This window comes from Sus scrofa, chromosome 10 (genome assembly GCF_000003025.6).
Source record: "Sus scrofa isolate TJ Tabasco breed Duroc chromosome 10, Sscrofa11.1, whole genome shotgun sequence".
Lineage (NCBI taxonomy): Eukaryota > Metazoa > Chordata > Mammalia > Artiodactyla > Suidae > Sus > Sus scrofa.
In genome coordinates this window covers 37595370-37620352 of record NC_010452.4, presented here as the reverse complement: position 1 = coordinate 37620352, position 24983 = coordinate 37595370, and the positions used below count along the sequence as shown (strand labels likewise).

At 36.2% G+C, this 24983-nt stretch overlaps 1 protein-coding gene across 7 annotated transcripts in view; it reads right to left on the bottom strand.

Annotated features, from left to right (window-relative positions):
• The window catches only part of LINGO2 (leucine rich repeat and Ig domain containing 2), a 1289931-nt gene that overhangs the window by 410787 nt on the left and 854161 nt on the right, over window positions 1–24983 (bottom strand). The gene's annotated exons all lie outside the window — the stretch shown is intronic.

Below are 24983 nucleotides of genomic sequence, written 5' to 3'. Positions count from 1 at the left end.
CTCAAATACACAGCCTAGCCTTATACCTAAAGGAACTAGAAAAAGAACAAACAAAATTCCAAGTTAGTAGAAAGAAAAATTTATGAAGATTGAAGCAAAAATATGTAATATAGAGACTAAAGAAATAGAAATAAAAAGATCAATTATACTAAGAGTAGGTTCTTAAAAATATACACAAAATTGTTAATTTAGCCAGATTCATCAAAGAAATGGAAGAGGGCCCAAATCAATAAAATCAGAAATGAGGAAAGAGAAATTAAAACCACAACCATGGAAATACAAAAGATCATGCAAATTCCTATGAACAATAATATGCCAATTAAACAGACAACTTGAAGAAATTGATAAATTCCTAGAAATGTACCATCTCCCAAGTCAGATCCAGGAAAAAATAGAAAATTATGAACAGACTAATTACTAGTAATGAAATTGAATCAATAATGCAACAACTCCCCCCCAAGAAAAAAGTCCAGGACCATGTGAGTTAACATGATTTCTACCAAATATTTAGATAATATTTATTACATATTCCAAAAAATTTTCAGAGGAAGGACACTTCCAAATTCATTCTAGGAGGTCAGCATCACCCTGATACCAAAACTAGACAAAGATATCACACACACACAAAGAAAATTAAAGGTCTATATCCCTGATGAAATGGATGCAAAAATCCTCAATGAAATATTAGAAAACTCAATTCAACAATATATTAAAAGGTTCATGGGCTGTGATCAAGTGGGACTTCTCCCAGGGATAAAAGGAGGATGCAGCATCCACAAATCAATCAATGTGATACACTTTAACACACTGGAGAATAAAAATCGTATGTTCATCTCAATAAATGACAATTTTTCTTGTCAAAATTCAACATCAGTTCATGACTAAAAATTCTAAAAAAAGGTGAGTATAGAAGAGATAGACCTCAACATAATAAAGGCTATATATGATAAGCCCACAGCTAATATCACATTCAAAGATGAAAACTTGAAAGCATTTCCTCTAAGATCAGGAACAAAAAAAAAGATGCCCATTCTTATGAATTTTATTCGACATAGTATTAGAAATCCTAGCCATAACAACCAGACAAGAAAAATTTAAAAAAAATTTTCTAAGTTGGAAACAGAGAAGTAAAAGTGTCACTGTTTGGAGATGAAACGATACTATACATAAAAAAATCCTAAAGCCTTCATCAAAAAACTACTAAACATTAATCAATGAATTTGGTAAAGTTTCAGGATACACAATTAATACACAGAAATCTGTTGCATTTCTATACACTGACAACAAACACTCAGAAAGAGAAATTAAGAAAACAATCCCAGATTACTTATCCATTCTAAGAATAATATTTGGCATAGAATAATATTTGGCATTTACTAACCCAGATCTCCCAGTCCATTCCACTCCCTCCAGTCTCCACCTTCGCAACCACAAGTCTGTTCTCTATGTCCATGATGTTTCTGTTTTGTAGATAGGTCCATTTGTGCCAATTTAGACTCCACATATACATAATATCATACGGTATTTGTCAAAAAAAGAAAGACAACAACATGGATGCAACTAGAGATTCTCATACTAACAATGACATTATTTTTCCAGTCTCCATTACTGTTCTCCATGGTGGTTGTATCAATTTACATTCCCACCGACAGTGAAGGAGGGTTCTCTTTTCTCCACACCCTCTACAGCACTTGTTATTTTTTGACTTGTTAATGATGGCCATTCAGACTGGTTTGAGGTTGTACCTCATTGTAGTTTTGATTTGCATTTCTCTAATAATTAATGATGAGCATTTTTTATGTGCTTACTGACCAAATGCATGTCTTCTTTGGAGAAATGTATAGTTAGGTCTTCTGCCCATTTTTCAATTGGGTTGTGTTTTTTGTTGTTGCTGAGTTGTATGAGATGTTTGTATATTGTTGAGATTAGGCCCTTGCCAGTTGCATTGTTTGCAAAGATTTTCTCCCAATCTGTGGGTTGTCTTTTTTTTTTTTTTTTAAATGGTTTCTTTTGCTATGCAAAGCTTTTGAATTTAATTAGGTATTTTGTCTCTTTAGGTAGATTTATTCCTGGGTATTTTATTATTTTTGATGCATTTATAAATGACATGGTTTATCTAATTTCTCTTTCTGATCTTTCATTATTAGTATATAGAAATGCAATCAATTTCTGTGTATTAATTTTGTATCCTGCTACTTTACCAAATCCATTGATGAGCTCTAACAGCTTTTCTGGCAGTGTCTTTAGGACTTTCTGGGTATAGTATCATGTCTTCTGCAAACAGTGATAGTTTTTACTTCTTCTCCAATTTGGATCCCTTTTATTTCATTTTCTTCTCTGACTGCCATTGCCACTCTGTTGAAGAGTAGTGGTAAAAGAGGACATCCTTTCTTTGTTCCTGATCTTAGCAGAAATGCTTTCAGTTTTTCACCACTGAGAACGCTGTTAGCTGTGGGCTTGTCATATATGGCTTTTATTATGTTGAAATAGGTTCCCTCTATGCCCCCTTTATGGAGAATTTTTATTAGGAACTGGTATTGAATTTTGTCAAAAGTTTATTCTGCATATTGAAATGATCATATTATTTTTATTTTTCAGTTTGTTGGTGTGGTGTATCACAGTGATTGATTTGTGGATATTGAAAAAATCCTTGCATATAGGAAAAAACCCTTGCAAGTGAACAAATCGTTGCTAATTAGAAATGACTGCATATTACTAGAAACAGAGGAGGAAGTGATTGGAGCTCCTGGATGCCCACGCAGCCTGGAGTTGAAAGAGAAAATTTTGAGAAGAAATCACAGATGTTAATGAAAACCATAGAACAGAATGGTGGAGTAGAGGCCTCTGAAAATCTGTTCTTTCATGAAAGCAATAAAAACACTAGAAAAAAATGATCAAAATCCAAGTTTTCAGAAAACTGAAATTTAACTAAAGGCTTGCAATATCCCAAAGAGTGTTTGTTTAAGAAAAACAACTGAATGCTAGTACTACCAGTAAATGTTCTGACAATTCCACTTGCCCTAATTCCATCCCTCACTCATCAGATTCACAGTGACCTTGAAAATCAAAATTTATACAATGGATTGTGTCTGTAAAATAATCCAGCATCCAAGTAGTCACTGGAAGGGGTGGAATGTGAATGGAGCAATCTACCAGCCCCATCCCAAAGATTTGTCACTATTTTGCCCTCTGTGGAAGCTTGCTCAAAAGCTCCATATAGGACTTGTACTTATTTGACCTGAGCCCTCCTAGTGTAAACAATGTTTTCTCTGAGACAATTTGTCAAAAAAAAAGAAAGATATTGTTTCATAGTGTAGCTTCCTGAGGTAGTGATCCAGGATTGGGCAAACTAGAGGCAGGCCAAAAAATTGGAAAATGAGATGTCTGTCTCAAGAAGCTGTTGAAAATCTGTGATATAATCTTGGGAATTTAGAGGGCTGCATTCATATGAAAGGCATGTAGGTGCATGGTCAGAGATATGCAAGGTCTCACCTCAAAAAAGCCCTGCAAAAGCTGTAAACTCTCATTCTGGATGACTTCGAGGCTAGGGGTAAGCCAGGATTGAAGCCTAAGGCAAAGTTGTTAACTGGCTGTTGGAGCCTTGAAGGTGCCCCAGCACAGACAGATCTTAGCAAATACTGGGGGACACATTCTCTCAAGGGACATAAGGAAATCTCCACCCAATAACTATCTGCTAATCAGGCAGAGACTTCAGTAGAAGAAGAAAAGACATAGACTTGAAAGAATTTATTGAGTAAAGTCACTTAACAAATAGCAATAAAAGGAAGTTTGGGATTAGAATCATTTTCATAGTAGCCTGATTATATAATTTAACATATTTATTTTTAACAAAAAGTGGTAAGACATGCAAGGAAATACAAAATTATTGCCTATACACAGGAAAATATGCAGTCAGTGGAAATTGGCCCTGAAAAGTCCCAGACACTGGGCTTCATAGACAAAGACTGTAAATCAGCTATGGTCAGAAAAGTCTTTTTTTTAATTCAGGCTAAAGAACACAAAGTAACTGTGAGGAGGATGTCCCAATGAATAGAGAAGATGATAGATGATGGATAGATAGACAGGTAGATAGATAGATAGATATAGATAGATAGATAGATAGATTAAAAGAAAAGAAATTCTGGATATAATGTGTGATTGAGGCAGGAGATAGCTGGGCTCCAGAACAGACATGTACAACCAGCCACCCATCTTCTTGTTGCTTATCTATAGCATAGGGAATTATATGCAATATCTTTTAGAAACCTATAAGGGAAAAGAATCTAAAAAATAATATATGTGTGCATGTGTGTGTGTGGTGCATGTGACTGAACCATTTTTCTGTACACTTGAAACTAACACAACATTGTAAATTAACTATACTGCAACTAAAAATAAATAAATAAATAAAGTTATTTGGGCCTAACTATTTGGTAAATAGAATTCGTAAAGATTTCTTTTGGCCTATTACTGAGACACTAAGGGCATCGTGAATCTAAAAAGTTTGGAAACCTGTAGCACATCTCATTGTACACATTAGCCAAATAGTAGGCCAGATGGACCTCTTCAAGTATAGGGTAACTACAGCAGACTAGAATCAAACTTTCAGGCTTATATGAAACAGCAATTATAATTGAACTTGATCATGATTAATTTCAAAGTTTTGAGATATTCAAGTTTAACTTCTCTAAAATTCCATCACAAAACTGGGGCATTTCAAAGGAGGTTTTTCAAAAGGAATCAAGACTTGGAGTTCCTGTCGTGATGCAGTGGAAACAAATCCAACTAGGAACCATGAAGTTGCGGGTTCTATCCCTGGCCTCACTCAGTGGGTTAAGGATCCGGTGTTGCCATGAGCTGTGGTGTAGACTGCAGATGCGGCTCGGATCTGGCGTTGCTGTAGCTATGGTGTAGGCCCATGGCTACAGTTCTGATTAGACCCCTAGCCTAGGAACCTCCATATGCTGCAGGTGCAGCCCTAAAGAGACAAAAAAATAAAAAAATAAATAAATAATTAAAAAAAAGGAAACAAGGCTTGAATGGAGTCCTAGGTTGCAGTGAACTAACATCCAAGTTTTGTCCAACATTCTTTCACCAAAGCAAAGCCCTAATGACTCTCATTGTTATAATAAAATCACTAATTTGGCATAACACATGAATTGCTGAACATGCTTTATTTAGTATAGTTTGAATGTTTCTGTGACTTCTGAGACTTTACCAAAGTCCTCAGTGGTGACAGTGGGGAAGAAATAGTTTAAATAAATGTTTCCTAAACAAAAATAGCAAAAGTGTTCATACAAATCACTCCCCATAGTAAATGTAGTGAAGAATTCTAATTGATTTGAGAAAGAAAAGGACTGCTAGAATATGGCTACTTTAGACAATGAAAATTATCACTAAATAACTTGCATAACTGAAGGTGTCTCCATAGATTTCTGACTTATCAGAGTAACTTTTGCTGATGCAAAATATGGATTTCATATTTTTTATAAGGGCAAACATATTTCAGGATACATCATATTAATCTACAGTTATAGTTAAAGAATAAAAAAAAATAGTGTCCCTTCAAGGCATTTTATAAAATGCAAACTTCATAACGTAATTCAGCAAAAATATTAAACTTCTTATAGGCTTTATTGGGTATTAAATATATTCCTGGAGTTCCCACTGTGGCTTAGCAGGTTAAGAATCTGACTAGTATCCATGAGGATGTGGATTTGATCCCCAGCCTTGCTCAGAGGGTCAGAGGATCCAGTTTGCCATGAGCGTGGTATAGGCTGCAGATGCGGCTAGGATCTAGCATTGCTATGGCTGTGGTGTGGGCCGGCAGCTGCAGCTCAGATTTGACTCCTAGCCTGGGAACTGGCATATGCCATGGGTGTGACCATTAAAAAGAAAAAAAATATTCCTAATTGCTATCATTAAGGTCCTTTCAATTAACAGGATGATGACCAGATAGGCACATTACTATAGGTTCTCAGGTAAGTTCTTTGAGTCAATGATGTAGTTTAATCTTCTTGATATACATACTGAAAATTAACATCCATAAACAAAGAGAACTTGCCCAGAACCACCCTCACACTCATCCATCCACCCATCCAAGATTTACGTAGAGTCTACTCTGTGCCAGACATTGTAAATTCAGTTCTCCTGTCACTTAACTTACAGTCAAATGCATGAACTCATAGCAGAATAAACTAGGTGACTTTAGTTGGGATCTCAGCCTCCAGATCCCACTCCAGGATTACTTAGAAAAGAATCTCTAGTGTGCCACCAGCAATCAGTTTTGTTTTGTTAAAGGTGTGCAGTAATTCCAATGTGCATCCAAGGCTAAGAACCACTCAGGTGGGAAGACAGCTACTGACCGAGTCATTACAAATGTCTTGAGTACTGAATGTTACAACTGAGAAGTGTGAAGGCTGCCCAGCTCAAGGAGGTTTCCACTATGTGTTGCTCCTCTTTCGAGGCAGCTAAACATCATCATTTATGGAAATAGCCCGATAAAAGGATTTGGATGTAAAATATGACACTGATCCTTAACATGTCAGAATACAATATTCTCAAAAGCATAAGTATTTTTCAAGCCTCTAGGTAAATAAATCATAGGATTATCAATATAGTGAATGTAAGGAGAGACTGTAATCTGAAAAAGAAATCTTTTCACAAAAGGCAAATACTACATACTGTTCACATCATAAGAGTTCTGATAAAAAATTGTTAAGATGTACCAAGTTTTTTGCAAATATATAGGCTTTGTCTTTCATGAGGGGTAATGCATATACCAATAGGTTTAGGGAAATACAACGATGTCCCATATTTTTGTTCATTATCATCCATTTTGCTTTATTTTATGGTGAATATACAAGTAAGTATATATCCCATTACTTAAGAGATGTATAGCACATGTGACATAAGCCCATGAACATTTCACAAATGCTATCTACCTATGGCTATAAAATTATACATCAAAATGATTGTGTATTGGATCTAGAAATTCTAAAATTTCAGGAATCTAAATGCAATTTTACTCTTAAAGTCCTTCAAGTCATAAGTGCAGAAATTTTCAAACAGCAGCATATACAGTGGAATATCAAAACTCCTGCTTAAAACAAAATGGTGCAATGAGTTTTTAAATCAATACTTTGCAAACTATGTTTGTCACTTTAAATATCCTAAACCCTCAGAATATAATAAAATGATACCAGATAAAATCATCTCTGGCCAAATAGAAAATGAGTTAAAAGTAAGAGTTTCTTACAGTTTTTCTTTAAAATATTTGTCTTACCACATATAAATTCATCTTGAAAACTCTTTTTAACACAACTTCAAATCTATCATCTCCTAATTCACAATAAATTCAATACAAGGTCTGTTGTTGTCAGCAGCTAAAGGCAGCCAAATAGAATCTAATGATATCATGCAGAAAATGAAATGCCGACTGAAACTTGAGCAGCTTCCTGTTTTGCATTGCTGAATCTGTACTGTGAACTGGAGCTGTCTGAATGCAGCAGCTCCTATCATGATTTAAGTCACATCCTAAAAGAAATGTGCTCACTTATCAATGGTGCCAACAGACTCACCCAAGAAATGCTGAAGCCACCTTTCATAGAAAGAGAAATTCATTCTAACTTTAGCTTAGAGGTTGCTGATCTTTAAAACACATCAGTCTAATGAATAGCCATCTACAGTTCTCCTTGCTTAGCTTTATAGTTCATCTATTTTTTTCTTGACTCCAGGATTCATTACAAATCTCAAACCTCAATTGGATCTTTCTCTTTCTCTCTCTCTCTGCATATGTGTATGTGTGTGTGTGCATGTGCGTGTGTGTTTTATGGGTATGTGTTGTTTTGGAAAAGTTTTCTTTTCCCAAATAACATTTGGCCTCTAAGGTAAACTGCTAAATATTTTTGCATCTCTTCCCAAATGGACTAGATACCAGCTGAGATATACATCTCTTTCTATTTCTGAACCAACAGAAGGTTTCTTGAGGAGAACAAGTGAAGATGGGTTTGAAAAATTACATACGAAGCCTTTCTCTCCCCAGAGATGGATGGAAGTCCCTAAAGAGCTCTGTGTACTACCCTGGAATTTGATTTTGCATGCTGATCAGCCAGCATCAGGAGGGTTCTCAGTGAAGGATGGAAAACACAGGCTAAGAAAGACTGGTTTTGTGTAGTTTCAGCACGTAATACTCACACTGTACTCTTTGAGAAACGTGGCCTGCATAAAGGCATGTGTATGTGCCCATGCAGAGGAAACATCTATCAGCAGAGCTTTAATGTATTGCAACAAACCTGAGTACCATTAGGCAACACAAATGTGCAAGAAAATCTTTACTGGTCAGGCGAACTTGGCCTAGCAGAGAGTGATAAATATGAACTAAGAGATTATGTGATAGAAAGCAGATTTGCAGGAAATTACAATGGTCTTTCTAGTGTTTAGTTAGATGTTTAATCACTTCTAGCATCTGTAAAGAGCTATTGATTTAGCTGTAGATTATGGAATTATCTCTGAAAGCAATCAATCATAAACCCATCAACCTTGCAGTAGTTAAAGTGTCTTAACTATTATACATCTGTCACAAAGACACTTGTCTCTGGCTATTATAAACTGTGCATCATAGTGGTTCAATGATACTGCAGATTTATGGGTTAAAAAAAAAACACTGAATATCACCTTGGTTTCTCTAGTTCCCGTTTCTCGAATTATTTCTCTCTAGGTCCTTTAAAAGACACAGCCTCTCAGGACTGTAGACCCAGACCCAAGGAGTGTTATGAACACTTACTACCCATGAGAGATTTTAACAGGTGTGCTTTCAGGCTGGACCCACTGATTAGATACAGTTATTCTTTGCAGCTATACAAACTCTTCATGAGAAAGTTGAATAAGTGCCTTATAATCACTCAGTTGGTTGTTGGCAGCCAGAACCAGATCTCAGGTCTATTTGTTTCATCATAAAATTGCTGCTTTTAACCAATACACTATGCAATTATTTCTTCATAGCAAATTATTTCAGGCTAGACAAGAACTTCCACATTCAAAAGAAAAATGCTAGAGTTGTAAGACAATTTGGAAATAATTTAATCAAATGTCCTACCACTAGAGTTATCCCTTGTGCCACATCCCTAAGTAATAATCACCCAGTCTCTGCCAGAATAATTCCAGGGACAGGTTGTCATTACTTGACTGTTAGTGAGTTTTGTTTTTGTTTGTTGGTTTGTTTTTTGGAGAGAACCATGTCCATTTATTAGAAAACAATATTCCCAAAAACAACAACAAAGCCTCCATATTTCCAAATTTACTATTTCTAAATTTGACCTACAAACGCACTGCAATAACGTCAGTGTGCCAACATATGATTTGGATGTTACAAAAGCAATTTTATAATTGATTTAGGAATATAGAGAAATAAGAATACTTTAGGACCATGGCCAATTTAAAAAAAAGTCTGAAGCATTTTCCTAATGAGATTTTAAACTATAGCTTTTTGGACTATGTGACAAAATTAAAAAAAAAAAATTCCACCCTGATTATTTTTAATGCTAGAATATACCTAAAGACAGCTTTAATTATCAGAAAGCTTATTATTCTACTGAGCTGAAATCTTTTTCCCAGAAGCTCATACTGGTGGATCTTACTTCTAACCTCTGGAGAAACATTAGGTAAGTTTACTTTCTCATCTACTGAGGGATGACATTATTTCTTGGAATTGAAAAAAAAAATGAAAGGAGGGGATAAAAACTGCTCCAAGAATTTTAAAAGTGCTATATACTAACCTCAAAGATAAATTGTTAATTAATTTTTAAAATATTCATATCTTAGCTCTTATGCAATTAATTTCCCTTAGTAGTTAAAACAGATGATATATATTAAGCCTTCTAATGTAGGGCTCTTTCAAGTTTGCAAAGTGAGTTGACTTACCTATTCTACTGGCTTTAAATTAACAGTGAATAAAATGGGGAGAATTAGAAAATGCAGTCTTTTATGGGTTAAACATCTAGAATTCTTTCAGCTATAGAAATAAAGCCAACATCAATAAATCAATATTTTACTTTGAGAAATGGCTACTCCTTGATCTTATCAAGAATATAATTTCATTACATGGTGTGTGCTGTAATTAATTTAGAAGAGCAAATATTAAGTGCAAAGAAGTACTGTGTATAACATTCATCACAGATATGCTGGTTTTTACATAAGAAAAACATTCACCCCCCCAACAGAATCTTAAATGTGTTGTGTTTTAAAAGTGAGACTTCTCTTTGATTGTATTTAATATAAGCAAGAATTGGAGTGCAGATAATCATAAAGCAACATTTTCATTGTGAAGAATTATATTTTTTATTCTGAACAAATGAACTACATAAATTGTAGTAGATGATATTTCAATCAACAATGAGGTGTCATTTGTATTTCACAGTATCACTCATAGACAGGTTCAGTGCTACTTATATAAATTCACGTACTTTTTTTACGTGATGTCAAGTTGAAAAGAGTGAGGAACCCCTCAGGAAGCAAGGATTCTACATATTTTGTGTAACGAGGTTTTCACTCAGTGTTCCTAGCATCTATTGGGGAATCAATACTAATTAATTAAATCAAATAAATAAAGAAAAAATAAAGAATACTGTCTATGCATTCCTTGGACACAAAAGAGTAACTTAAAGCCTTTAACAATTGAAAGTATTTTTATTAATGTTAGAAAATCTCTTTTTATGTCATAAAAAGGATAGATTTGGAATTAATTCATTTATTTTTCCATCTAGAATGTCAAAACTACATCAAGTCCATTTTCCTTTTTTTATCCTGAGAAACAGGATACCAATAAGTACAACAATAAAAGTTATTGACTCATTTTATGTCAAGCACTATTTTAATTTATTTGACTTTATTAACTCATTTAATCCCCACAACAACTCTGTGAGGAATGTATTATTATTATTTTCTCCAATTTCAGATGAGAAAACTAAGGCAACACGAGGTATGTTACTTCTCCAGGGTCACAACTAGGAACTGGATTCTAATCCAGAAGGCCTGATCCTCAGGTTCACCTTAGCCACAAAGCAATATCTCTGTTGTATATGACAATCTCTACTCATATTAAACTCTAAATCATTATTTTTCAACTGTTCAGTCATGAGAGGATAGAATAGGTCACCAGTCACTGTGCTACATGTGATGAAATGTAACCAAGCCCTTTTCCATTGGGATGCAGAATGAGCGCCTTTTCACAAAGCAGCTCAGAATTCAAGATGCACCTTGCAGTTCATACCCCATCAGAGGAAAGAAATAGTGGGGGAAAGACACAATACCTGGAGCAAGAATGTGGGCCAAAGGAAGAAAATGCAACCTCTCTGTGCTTTAAATTCCTCATTTAAAAACACGAGGAAGATACTTCTGGAGGTGGTGCTGTAGGGCTGATGTGAAGACATGCCTGGCACATAAATACTCTATAGGTCTTAGGTATTATTTTTATTATTACAACTCAGCTTCTTTGGCTCACTGTTGGCTGAGTACACAACTGCTCAAAGCTAAGAAAATTTTGTATCCATTCAAAAAAGAGGTTATTTGGACTGATTGTCTGGCTTGTAAAGGCTGATTCTAATAGCTGCAAAAGGGGAACCTCTGTGAGTCTGTTCATTCTCATTAGCTGTTGTCAAGCCTTGCTAGTTCCAGATTGTTCTGAGACACTAGGGAGAGAGAGAGAATCACAGAATGCAAATTTTCATGTGCTTGATGCCCTTGAAAATCAGCAATTCTGTTATCTCTATTCCCTACCCAACCCCAAACACTGCTTCCAAAAGCATGGGCCGAACGAGGCCATCTCCTGAACCTCTCACAGTTTTGAATAGGGGATGAACAAACTGCTCTCTGCCATAATGGGGGAACAAGGTCCCTAGATTCTCATAATTCTGAAAGCCAATCACATCTGCCTCATTCTTTCATCTCAGCCCTCACAGGATGCACATGGCAAATCGATTCTGGACCTAAGTTGTCTAGAGGACACTATACTCTCTCCAAGAAATACCTCCCTCCATGTAGTGTAATTTCTGTATTGAGTTAATATCAACCCTCATGACTGCCAAGTGCAAAACAAACAAATGGAAAAACACATTAGTCCCTGAGTAACACCCCTCCCGCTCCCAGACCCACGCACACCTGCCTCATGCTGACTCTGAGATTCCAAAAACCTCAAACAATTTATTTTCTAACTATATGAACCTGTACAATCAGAAATACATTTTTAGCATGATGTTCTTGTCATCTCAGTCACTACCACTTCGGTGACAGAATGCAAACAAATTTATGGCGCATGCAACAAAATTAATATTTAAAAGAGAAAATAATAAGTGGTTGCTTTTTTCCTTCAAGTCCCTTTAGAATCTACAGAAGGAAAGGCACAATGCATTTACAATGTCTGTAGTTAAAAATGAAGATGTTGAGACACTGAGCCTTTTCAGGAAAGGCTGATAGAGTAACACACAACACTTGTTTAGCCTAATTGCTTGATTCAGAGGCACACTTCCCTCTTAAAATCAATATTCTGCATGGTGAGGATCTTCCCAAACTAGCCCACAAGCTTTGGTTCACTCTAGGAGCTGAGGCAGTGAGCTGTAGCACTGTGTACATGGCTGTAGACACCTAGGTGTAAATTCTGTTTCTGTCATTTGCTACTCACGTGGATTGAAGTTAATTACTTAACCTCTCTAAGACTCAGTAAGATTGTCTATAAAGTATGCACACTAAAATTTTCTCTTAGGGTTTTGTAAGATAAGAGATTATAGTTGTAACCTACTTAGCACCTGATAAGAGCTCACAAAAGGGTGATCTTTGATGTAATCACTGAATAGTGCATACGATTTATTATTTTAACTGTAGCTATTAAGCAAGGCATGTTTTTGTTAAATTGGGAACAGATGAATTTCAAGGCTCACTTTCAGATGTTAGAGCATCATTCCTTTAACTTGGCAGGCAGAGGAAGACTTTCTTTTTTATTACATCCCTAGACTTTGGTTTTTAGTAGACATAGTTGGAGAATAGAAGAGTAGAAATTATACCAAGGAATGAGTAACTCTGCAGAGTACTATTTTCCTCTGTAGTGTTCTGTGCAGTTCACAAAGCCTGCCTACACGAACTGGCTGTCCAGCTCCACTGTCCTTCGAGAATCATTCTTTAAAAAAAAATTGAAATGAAGCTGCTCCAGATTTTCTTTCTATGTGATCTGAGAAGTCTAATGCCTTCCACAAGGTTTTTGAAGGTATTAGAGATGCGCAGTCTCCTGTCCCTCCCTCTGTATTCCCCACTCCCGCACACAGCCTCACCTGTGGATGCTGTCTGCTGGCTCTTTTGTGTCCCTCCTTCCCCCACCACGCTGGCCAACACCTACCGTCTTCATTCCTAGGTATGATTTCCAAACACAATCAGAATATATAATGATAAACTGGTGGGTGTTGGAGGTAGAGATATAGGACAACACAAAAATAACATGATTCAATATTAGATGCCTTATTTTAAACCTCTTTTTCTTATGGGTAATGTGCTGGAGTATTTTCCATCCTGTTGTACCCTATCCTGTCCTATCCTACCCTACCCTGTACTGTCCTGTCCTGATTTGTCCTGACCCTATCATATCCATTCCATTCCATTCCATTCAGAATGGCTATCATCATAAAGAACAAAAGTAACCAACATTGGTGAGGATGTGGAAAAAGGGAACCACTGTACACTGTTGATGGGAATGTAAGTTGGTATAGCTATTATGAAAAATAATATGGAGGTTTCCAAAAAACACTAAAAACAGAACTATCATATGACCTAGCAATTCCACTCCTGACTATATACCTGAAAAAACTGAATACACTAATTTGAAGATATATGCCCCCAATATTCATAGCAGGGTTATTTAATGGAGGCAACCATGATTCGAGTGTCTGACATCAGAGAAATGGATAAATAAAACATATATATTAATATTAAGACCATATAATACAGTTCATATCATATAATATATAGTCTTATTTATCCATATATATATATATATATATAAAACATTTATATGTATGTACATGTGTATATGGAATATTTGGAAAATATGGGATGTTTATATATGTGTATAAGGAAAGGAATACTTATCAGCCATTAAAAAGAAAGAAATTTTGCCATTTGCAGCAACATGGATGGACTTGGAGGGCATTATGCTAAGTGAAATAGACTGAGAAGGACAAATAGTGTATGATATCACTTATATATGGAATCTAAAAAATACAACAAACTGTATATATACAATGAATATAACAAAAAGGAAGCAGATTCACAGAACAAACCAGTGGTTACCAGTGGAGAGATGGGGGAGGCTCAATATAGCGGTGGAGGAGTGGAAGGTACAATCTATTAGGTGTAAGATAGGCTCGAGGATGTATTGCACAACATGGGGAATATAGCCAATGTTTTGAAATAACTAAACAGAAAGTAACCTTTAAAAATTTATAAATCTTTAAATTAAAAATAAAAATAAATTTAAAGGCTGGAGCCACCATCGAACTGATTTCACCATCACCTAAAGATCCATGATTTTGCATAGTATTCTAGATCCCCACTTCATGCTATCTGGAACAGTCAGAGGGCACAGCTTAGGGCCTTGATTTTCAAACTGAAAAAGCTATATGCCTCTGAAAAGTTATTTCCCTCCTTTCCTAGACTCTGAAACTACATAACTATTTAATCATACAATATACTTTTTCTTTCTTTTATACATATTATATCATTTAATTTTATTGTAACTCTATGAATAAGGTAGCACAGCCATATATAGATTTCCACATCTTGTAAAGATGAAGAGACTGAATCTTAGGTTGAGAAATTTTCAAAGGTCATACATATAGTGATTGGGTCTCTTTAGAAGCCAGACTCATGTCTATCTCTTCCCTGTTTGCCTCTCCAGAGTGGTCTCCGAGGGCAATAGAGTATCGTCTAAATCTCAATTTCCTGGGTGAACAGTATTTGCTAAAATAATCCAGATTTCCTAGCTCCACCACTCAGCTACTTACAGAATCAGGATCTCTAGAGCTGCCATGGAAATGTGTAATTTTAAAAAGTTCCCCAGGGAACTGGTATAGGTCAAACTAAGTGGGTCATGGGGTGGGGGAGGAGAGAGAGAGTGAGAGAGAGAGGACTTCTGGGGGCTTAAGATTTCTTTTTTGTTTCAAAAAATTTGAGAGAATATAAAAGCCAAATACAAATGAACATTGTACAAGTAAACCAAGAACAAAGACTGAGTAACAGAAGAACCAAAACAGAACTGGACCCTTAATTCCTCTAGCAGTTAAATTAAAAGGGTTTTGAAAAGTTTTTTTTATTTTTTAATTCTGGCACTATTATTTGGGTTCTAATTTTCCTAGAGTCTGAGCAAAAGCAGTCTGTTGCATTTAATTTTTTAAGTCAGAACTCAAGGGAACTTCTTAAAAATATGGCCAAAGTGCAAAGGAAGTCTACAAGTTTGGAAACTACTTTCACATCTCTTCCCCTATCCCAGCATAATCATAATTATAGTTATACCAACTGATTATCTGCCACAGATGAAACATGATGAATAGATTATCCTACTTAATATTCACAAAACTCTTAGGACGCATTCTCCATTTTATGAACAAGGTCACTCAAGGTTAGCTATTTTAAGCAACTCAGCCAGTCACAAAAGTGAGTAAAAAAAATGGGGATTCAATCTCAGGTAATTCATCTCCAGTTTATGCTCTCCTATCTCTGAGAAAAATAAGTGAAATAACCATGACGCAGGAGCAACAGTCCTTTGAGCAGGGGAACTAAAGCAAAGATGAAAAACTGGAGGAAAGGAACAGGAACAGTGTGTAAGAAAACCAGAAAAAGAGGCTGAATCAGCCACTGTTTACCAGGAAGGAGCGAAGAACAGCTTCTGTTCTGGGATGTAATTTGATTTGAGCCAATCTAGGACATAAGGACATGTCTCCCATGTCCTAGGGTATCTCTGGCTCCCAATAGCAAGCCTGAAGGTAATACGCACACTAACAGAAGTTTGGGTTTCTTTAGAAATATGAGGAAACTCAGTCCTACCCATTATAAAAAGTGGAACATAAGAGATTTACTATGTCTTTTGATAGGATCACAAATAAATCATCCTCACAAATCAGTGGATTCACTCACATTAGCTAGTTGGACAAGACTACAAGAGTATGTTCGCTTGAAAAAAAAATCTTTATTGAAGACAAACTTTACATTAAAAACGATTCTACCATTGTCTTCATGATCAATTTCTGAGACTTCTGTTCCAAATTCATTAGCGTCTTCGAGGTTAATGATTATTTTTGTGTAGATTTAAGCCAATGAACATTTAAAAATAGTATATGATAATTAACATGTAATTAGAATGTTAGGCAATTGTATATATTATATATCTATATAGCTACATATCCATATATCTATATGTCCATACCCATACTTTGAAGCCTAAGAAGTTTTTGCACCCTTCTGCAAAGTGAGTTTCTTCTCCTATAATGAAACTGGACTCCTGGATTTGGCTCCCAAGCCTAAGACCTGAAAGTATGTCCAAAATACAGATGCATTGTTTGAGGTTTTTTTTTTTTTTTTTGGTATAAACTAGAAAACTCTTCTAAAGATATTAATGTCTTATATACAAGATCGGTTTTACTACTATAATGCTTTATACTACACACACTAATATTTTGTTACCTTTATATTATTCAGATTAGACAAAGATATACAATGACATATTCTTTGCAAAGCACTTAGCCAACATTTAGCACTTAGTAAGCACTAAGAAATGTTTCTCTCCTTTCTTCTTTTCTAAATCCAGACCCTTCTCTATTGTATAATCTGTGCCTGTTTCTTTGTTTGTGCTTCTTCTCTAGCCCATATTCACACTGTGTTTCTACCATTGCCTTTATACCCAAATAGGAGATGGTTTTGAAATTGCCTTTTTTGCTAAAGAAAGCTCAAAAGAGGAAATATTTGTTTTAATTATGTTCATTAGGTACAAAAATGTAAAGTATTTTCTGTATTTGCTCTTGGTTACATGAAACCGTGAGAAATATCCCCCACTTTGCTTCTATTCTATCTTAAAATAGTAGTAATTCTAAGCTTTCTGAGAGACTGAAATATGAAGTGAGCTGGAGAATGTAGCTCCCTCTGACTCTTTGAGATGCTTTACATGATTAGATGTTATAGTCTGTTCTATGAGAGCAAAGGATGTATCATAAGTGACTGAGTAGAAATAATGCTTCATTCTTTTTTTTTTTTTGGCAAGAGTTTGGTTTCATTTCAGATGCTGTCTCTCTGTTCTGAAAACCATCTACTGCTGTTTGCTTTATTTTTTCTCTAGATTGTTTTCAAACTGTGATACAAGGTAAGACAAACACCATGGTCAAAATGGCACCATGCTGCTGAAGCTGACATCAAGCACTTTTGGTGGTCCTTAGGAAACAGCATCACTTTGTTCTGTGCTTAATATCTAAGACGGGGAATCTGCCGAGGCACCTGCCATTTTATACAACTCTCTAATCTTCTTCTTTATTAGCTGTCTGGCAACATCTTCGCACTGGCTGCACGGTTTAAATCTTGTTCACTCTTGTAATATAAAGAGACAAGAGAATGTCCCCAAAGACATAAACTTAGTCTCTTGTACTGTAGACAGATTTTTTTCAATGTAATTTTCCTGGAAACAAAAATTCTTTTATATTTCCACAGGAAAAGATACTATCTCTTTGCCTTCAAAGTAAATATTTTGCATTACAATTATCCAGATGTTCAAGATGCCTACTGAAGCTTTCTCTCTTTAGCAGCTAATTCTCTAGATCAGTTGTTTCAAAAGGCACACATTACAGAATACATCCTCATTCATTTACTTATTTATTTCATTCATTCAAATAACATCTATTGGGTTCTTGCTATGAATCACACACTATACGAGGTAAAGTGAATACTAAAAGGAAAAGGATGTTCCTATTTGAGAAAACAAGTAGGGAAGCAAAACTTACAAAAACACAAATTGGAACACAACATGTTAAGTGTTATGATGTAAGTTTGAGCCAAATGTCCTGGGAACACACAAGGATTCCTGTCTGAGCTTGAATAGCAATGTAGGAGAAGATTTGACAGAGGAGGAAGGAGTATTTGAGTTCTGCTACTCAGTGTGTGCTGGAATGGAGGGAAGGGTATGAGGGGGTTTTTGGCAGAGAGAATGTGAAGAGAAGTTGAGTGTGGCTGGAACAAAAGTAGCCTGGGAGGGGAATATCAGGACGGAGACTAGAACATTACTTAAATGAGAATGAAAAATTAATCAGAATTAATTGCCAAGGTCTGGGGTGGCCAAGAGAAATATGGCTGAAAGCTAAGAGTTGGATCTGGGCTGTAAAAGTGGTCTTTATCTTCTAATAGGTTTTATAGTGAGCCATGAAGGGCCATTACTAGAAGGCAAATCTGCAGCAGACTATGATATAGATTGTGGAACTACACTGTTCTCCTAAGAAGGGGCACTGACTGATGTGGGTGAGGGTTGATTCAGAGGTAGCAGGGAAGGAGAAGGAAGGCAATTCAAGGGACTTGGGAGAAAGCTAAGCTGGGAAAGGAGAAGATGAGGCCAATGGAAGAGAAGAGTGGTTTGGGGTAGGTTTTTTTTTCACCTGTGTGGGAACTTAACCTTTTCTTTCAGAATTAAAGAATCAGAATAAGAGCTAAGAGCAAAGTCCCATCAGTCAGGGGTCATTTTTTTTTCCCTCCTCTTCTGTTTATGGGAAATGTACATAGTTTGATACTACTTCAAAAGCCTTAGAAGCAGAGGGAGAAGAGAAAAGAAGGGTGTTCCCAGGCAAAGGAAAAATAGACATCAGGGTATTTTTGTGTGTTTGTGTTGAGAGAACCATGGATTCCATGGTAAAAAATGAACCTTAAGTCAATCCAGGGGAGCTGCACTATTTTCACATGAAATATACGAACTTCACCCTTGAAGCTTATGGGGGTCTTTAGACTTTTCCATAATGTTAAGTTTAGGGTCAAATATGGCTGAGATTGCTGAAATTCTGCTTTTTACATTTTTCTTACTGCCTAAAAGCCTTCAAAGCCGGTACCACTCTCGTGAAATCTCTGCATCTACTGCACTAATAATAACTGTACCCTGCTTCCCAGGTGGTCTCTGCTCTTCTGAATTAGATGCAGCATCCTCAGGTCTATAGGAAAGAAGAATCTGGAACATTACCTGGTTCACCCTCCTCCTGTGGTTTTAGCATTTCGTTTACATTTCACCCCTATTACATGATCCTCAGGCTATGTTGGAAAGACTGTCATGAAGGAACTCACAAGTTAACTGTGCCTTGGGACAGTATGTTTTACAATAACAACCCTCCTTATATTAAGCTGGATATGCTTCCTTGAGCCTTCTGGCTTCCTATATTATCACTTGGCATCATAGGCTTAATCACATCTCTCTTCCACCTGAGGCTCCTTCATATTTGAAAACAGCTAACACACTTCTCAGCTCCTTCAAGAGGGAAATGGAAATGGGTGTTGGAAGACACACTACTTTGTGTCACACGCTAGGCTGGGATCATGCTCCTTTATGAAGAAAATAAAAAATAAAACTCGATAAGCAAGCCAGAAAAAATAACAAGAAAAGAATAAGTAATTTTCCTAGGTCTTCCCAGGGTGAGATCAGGAGGTAAAGTTAGAGTAAATTACATAATCATTTATATAAAAATACATTTAAATTTACTTTTTATTTTTTATCAAGATAAAACAGCTTCATATTTTAAAAAGCCAAGCAATGTTTTACCAATATAGTAGTAATACACTAATAATGACTCATCATTTGCTTAAGCTAGAGGTGAATCAATCCATTACGCATGCCCTCTCTGCCTAACTTCTACTAATAGCATACTTTTGATTTCATCACCAACCTCATTATCGTACATGTATATAAATGTACATGTACTATACATGTGTGTATCTATATATACACCCATATATACATATACAGAATGTATATATATATATAGAGAGAGGATAAGATTTAGTAATGTGAGTGCACTGAGCATTTACACAATCTGTCTGGTTTCTAGTTTGTCTCATTGAAAAATGTGGATAATGCAGCAAGATAAAATCAAAAAAGTAAGAGATTCCTTTGTGCTGTATATTATATTTGAGATATAAGTGATATCATATGGTATTTGTCTTTCTCTTTCTGATTTACTTCACTCAGTATGAGAGTCTCTAGTTCCATCCATGTTGCTGCAAATGGCATTATTTTGTTCTTTGTTATGGCTGAGTAGTATTCCATTGTGTATATAAACCACATCTTCCTAATCCAATCATCTATCAGTGGACTTTTGGGTTGATTCCATCTTGGAACCTTTACACAGAAAAGAAAATCATGGACCTGGAGAATAGACTTGTGGTTGCCAAGGGGGAAGAGGAGGGAATGGGAGGGACTGGGAGGGACTGGGAGCTTGGGGTAAATAGATGCAGAATGTTGCCTTCGGGATGGATTAGCAATGGGATCCTGCTGTGTAGCACTGGAATCTCTGTCTAGTCACTTATGATGGAACACATAATGTGAGAAAAAAGAATGTATACATGTAAGTGTAACTGGGTCATCATGCTGTACAGTAAAATACATATATATATATATATATATATATATATACACACACACACACATATATATATATGATTTAAAAAAAAGTGAGAGAGACAGAGGGAAAATTCAGCCAGAGAGACTAGGTTGACCTACATAATAAAATGCTGGAAAAGGAGAGATTTATAAAACAAAACTTCTAGAACTGGGGCAGAAGAGGAGTTTAATGTTTTGACATGTGAAAAGACTTGAAATATTGCAAGGTGTAAATAAATTGAGAGATGGAGAAAGAGAAGGATGAAAAGCGTTTCTGAGTGTAACAAATCTGATTACCTTAAATAATATATGAAAGAGTCAAGTGAATATTAGAATTCTTTAAATTAATAACCATTATCTAATCTGTGCTTTTTGAATAAGACTTTTATTTTATTTTTTATCTTTTATTTATAAATATATTTTTTTCTACTGTACAGCATGGTGACCCAGTTACACTTTTGTGTATACATTCTTTTTTCTCACATTACGTGTTCCATCATAAGTGACTAGACAAAGTTCTCAGTGCTACACAGCAGGATCCCATTACTAATCCATCCCGAAGGCAACATTCTCCCAGTCCCTCCCCTTTCCCCTTGGCAACCACAAGTCTATTCTCCAAGTCCATGATTTTCTTTTCTGAATATTATGTATTTATTTTTTGCTTTTTTTTTTAAAGGGCCATACCCACAGCATGTGGAGGCTCCCAGGCGAGGGATCCAGTTAGAGCTACAGCGGCTGGTCTACACCACAACTACAGCAACGCCAGATCCAAGCCACATCTGCAACCTATACCACAGCTCACGGCAATGCTGGATCCTTAACCCACTGAGCAAAGCCAGGGATTGAACCCGCAACGTCATGGTTCTTAGTTGGATTCATTTTTGCTGCGCCAGGATGGGAACTCCTAACACTCTATTTTAGAATCAGGGAAAAATAGGGTTTTTTTTTATAGCCTTCTAAATTTGCGGGGCTCAAATCTAAACACAACACTCCCAGTGCGAAAATATTAAAGTGATCTGAAATGGAAATAAGACCTACATCCTATTTTCAAATACACAGGAAAGACAAAAGGAAATTAGATTTAGAATCTGTAATAAAAAGGAAATTAGTTTTTTTTTTAATTTGCAACATTTCTCCTGTATTTTAAATTAAGTCCATTCATTCTAGTATTTCGCCTCTAGACCCTCCTTGCTATCTGTTCCAACATACATTCACATTTCCAATAGACCTTCTCTCTATTCTCACCAGTCCCTCTACTGGTTCAGCCTGCAGACCATTAAGCCCAAATATTCTGTCTAAATGGAATAGATTAAATGTTTTTTTCTGACCACCTTCCCTACACTCACATCCTAAAATACAGACATGCAAGCGTACATTATTTCAGGGGGTTGATTTTTTGATATATTTATTATTTTTTCCAATCATATAGTAGAGTTTGAAAAAAACAAAAACCAAACATAAAACCTCAAACAACCCTAAGCCCAAACGAAAACCCAATAGCATGTGTTTGTTTTCTGGTCACCTTCAATAATTTTGATCTTTTTCTAAGGAGGGGAGGCCCTTCTACAAATAATATAAATGGAAATCAGTGAGTTGGAAGAGAGGTAGGGGTTTAGTGTTCCTGAAAAGGCTTAGAATCAAAATAAACTGCACAGTATTTACTGAGAACTTTATAAATATGGTAAAAATGCAAAGAAATCATAGCCATGAGTTCTACCCTTATGGAACTCCTAATAAGGAAAGTAAGACCCTTTGGAAAGGGTTTAACAAGAGAAGATAAATAACAATTTCAGGCAACAGGATAATGAAGAATGCAGTGTTTCAGAAATAGTTTCCATTCAAAACAAGACCTACCTATCTTCTCCACCAAGCAGTCTGGGGTGGTCCTTGGTCAGGAGGGAGTTAAGCAATGTGATTGTGGTCTTCACTTGGACTTAGGACAGTTTGCTTAACCTCTGTGAGCCTGAATTTCATTATTTGCAGAAAAAAACAAACAGGCTAAAATGAATACTAGCTAAAGTGCTGTTTGTATCTACAAGTCTGTAACTGTGATTCCCTTTCATGAGAAGGGCATGAATAGACTCACAGTGGCTAACATAAGCCATCAGAAGCATCTACAATATATATATAAATAGCAGCATGCCCATGGGATAGATAACATCACATAGACTGGGTCATAAGCAGGTACAATCAAATATGTAAGTATTTCCTGGAAGCGGATCTGAAGCCATCAAGATGGTTTTCATTTCAAGATAACCACTGCAGTCTTGACAGGATTGGAGAAAACCGTTTCACCATTTAGTGTGGAGTCCAGTGTGGAGACCGAAATTCTGTGTCATCGCAGTGATGCTTCAGACCCTTATGGATAAGAACACTTGCCATTGCAGATCTGCACGACCTTTATTCAGGTTTATTAATTAGGTTTTGAATCTTGCTAACTCAGAGGCCAGATTAAGGAATTTTAATGCTATCCTGCTTTACTTTGATTATGCTATACCTGGCAATTGCTATGACACTGAGGTTTTTTCCTTTGGATCAGAGGGAACTCGATCCCTATAGAAAATCTAAGTTTAACATGTGTACATACTTGCCAGAACACGTATCAAAATGAAGCCAAGGGTCTGTGCATGGAGCTGGCAAATCTCTCTTCCTTATGCCATCCATCCGGTGGACTTTGGAGTATCTCTTGCCTCACTCACAAAGGCTGAACAAAGTAGTATCCTCTCACTCATACCCATTGCCTTTGGGCTCACTGTGAGCTCAAGCCCTGAGAGGCTGCTGTTAGATGGGCTTTGAAGACTAGTGACCTGGTTTGAGGTCACTGACCAGTCTCTCTATGGCTTTCCTCTTCCACTGTAATACACATGAATGACATATATGCACAACACTGCCACTCTCATCTAGAGGGAGGGGGCTCTAGCTGCACCCCTTTATATGCTTCATCCACTCTGCCCTTCGGATTTCCAACTACATTTATTGCCAGGGAAGAATGACTTTCAACCTTTCCTGAAGTTTCCTCTCTCTCACCAATCTGTCAGCACCCTCTGTTTCCAGGTCTCACATCACCATGAAGGAAGGGACTCTGCACACAAAGGCATAGGCAATGCTAGTTTCCATCTCAGCAAGATTTAGAAGTTGGCACATTAAACTCCCTCCTTGCTATTCTGCCCCCTCAGCATTCATGCTCACAGTACTTACTTCCCTCACCTTGGTGATATTTATCAAAATCTATTTATTTTCTATTTTTATTTTTTGCTTTTTAGGGCTGCACCCATGGCATATGGAAGTTCCCAGGCTAGGAGTTGAATTGGACCTGGGGCTGCCAGCTACAGCCACAGCAATGTAGGATTCAAGCCAGGTCTGTGACCTATACTGCAGCTTACCACAACACCAGATCCTTAGCCCACTGAGCAAGGCTAGGGATAGAACCCTCATCCTCATGGGTACTAGTTGGGTTTGTTGCTGCTGTGCCACAATGGGAACTCCTACCAAAATTCTATATTTAGAAAAAAAAGTAGATTCCATATGCTTCAACAAGATGTCACAATTTGATAGACAACCCCAGGTTATCTATGTTGTCACATGGAACAAAATGCTACCATTTAATGAACACATCTCTGATGGTAAAACATGAAAGATCAGGTCCTTTAGATAAGTTTATTTCAGAGAAGTGAAGATGCTGCCTGCTCCTGATAATAATGATTTATAATAACAGTAATAATAGCAAAGTAATAATAATGGCAACTATCATTCATTGTATTCCTACAATATGCAAAAGTGATCTGTAAATATGTCATCTCTTTTATTCTCCAACAACCTTAGGAAGCAAGTTGTCTCATTTCTTCGATTTTACAACCAAAAAATCAGGGCTTAGCGATGTTAATTAACTGGCTCAACACAGAAATAGGATAAATAGGAATCAAACTCAGGCACTCTGATTCTAGAGCCAAACTTTTCAACCACTACTGACCGCTTCCCAGTAAGTATTGTCATTATATAGATTGATGGCTGAGATAAGTTAGACTGTTTTAGATTAAATGAGTTAAATTAAATTGGATTGGCAGATACTCCCTAGATTCCCTTCCCAATTATGACAGTTGTGTTTCAGAAAACACTTCTGGTAGCAGAATCTTCCATTGACAACATCAAGATTTTATTTTATTTATTTTGATTGATTTATTTATTTTCAATATTTTGTTTTTAAAAAAATGCTTTGGGGGAAATCACTGTTAGTCAGGAATATGAGAAAGCCTTTTCAAAGTAAGCGTAATAATGCTCACTAAAATAAAACAATAAAACAGTCCCTCAAGTTAATATAATATTTATCCATCTT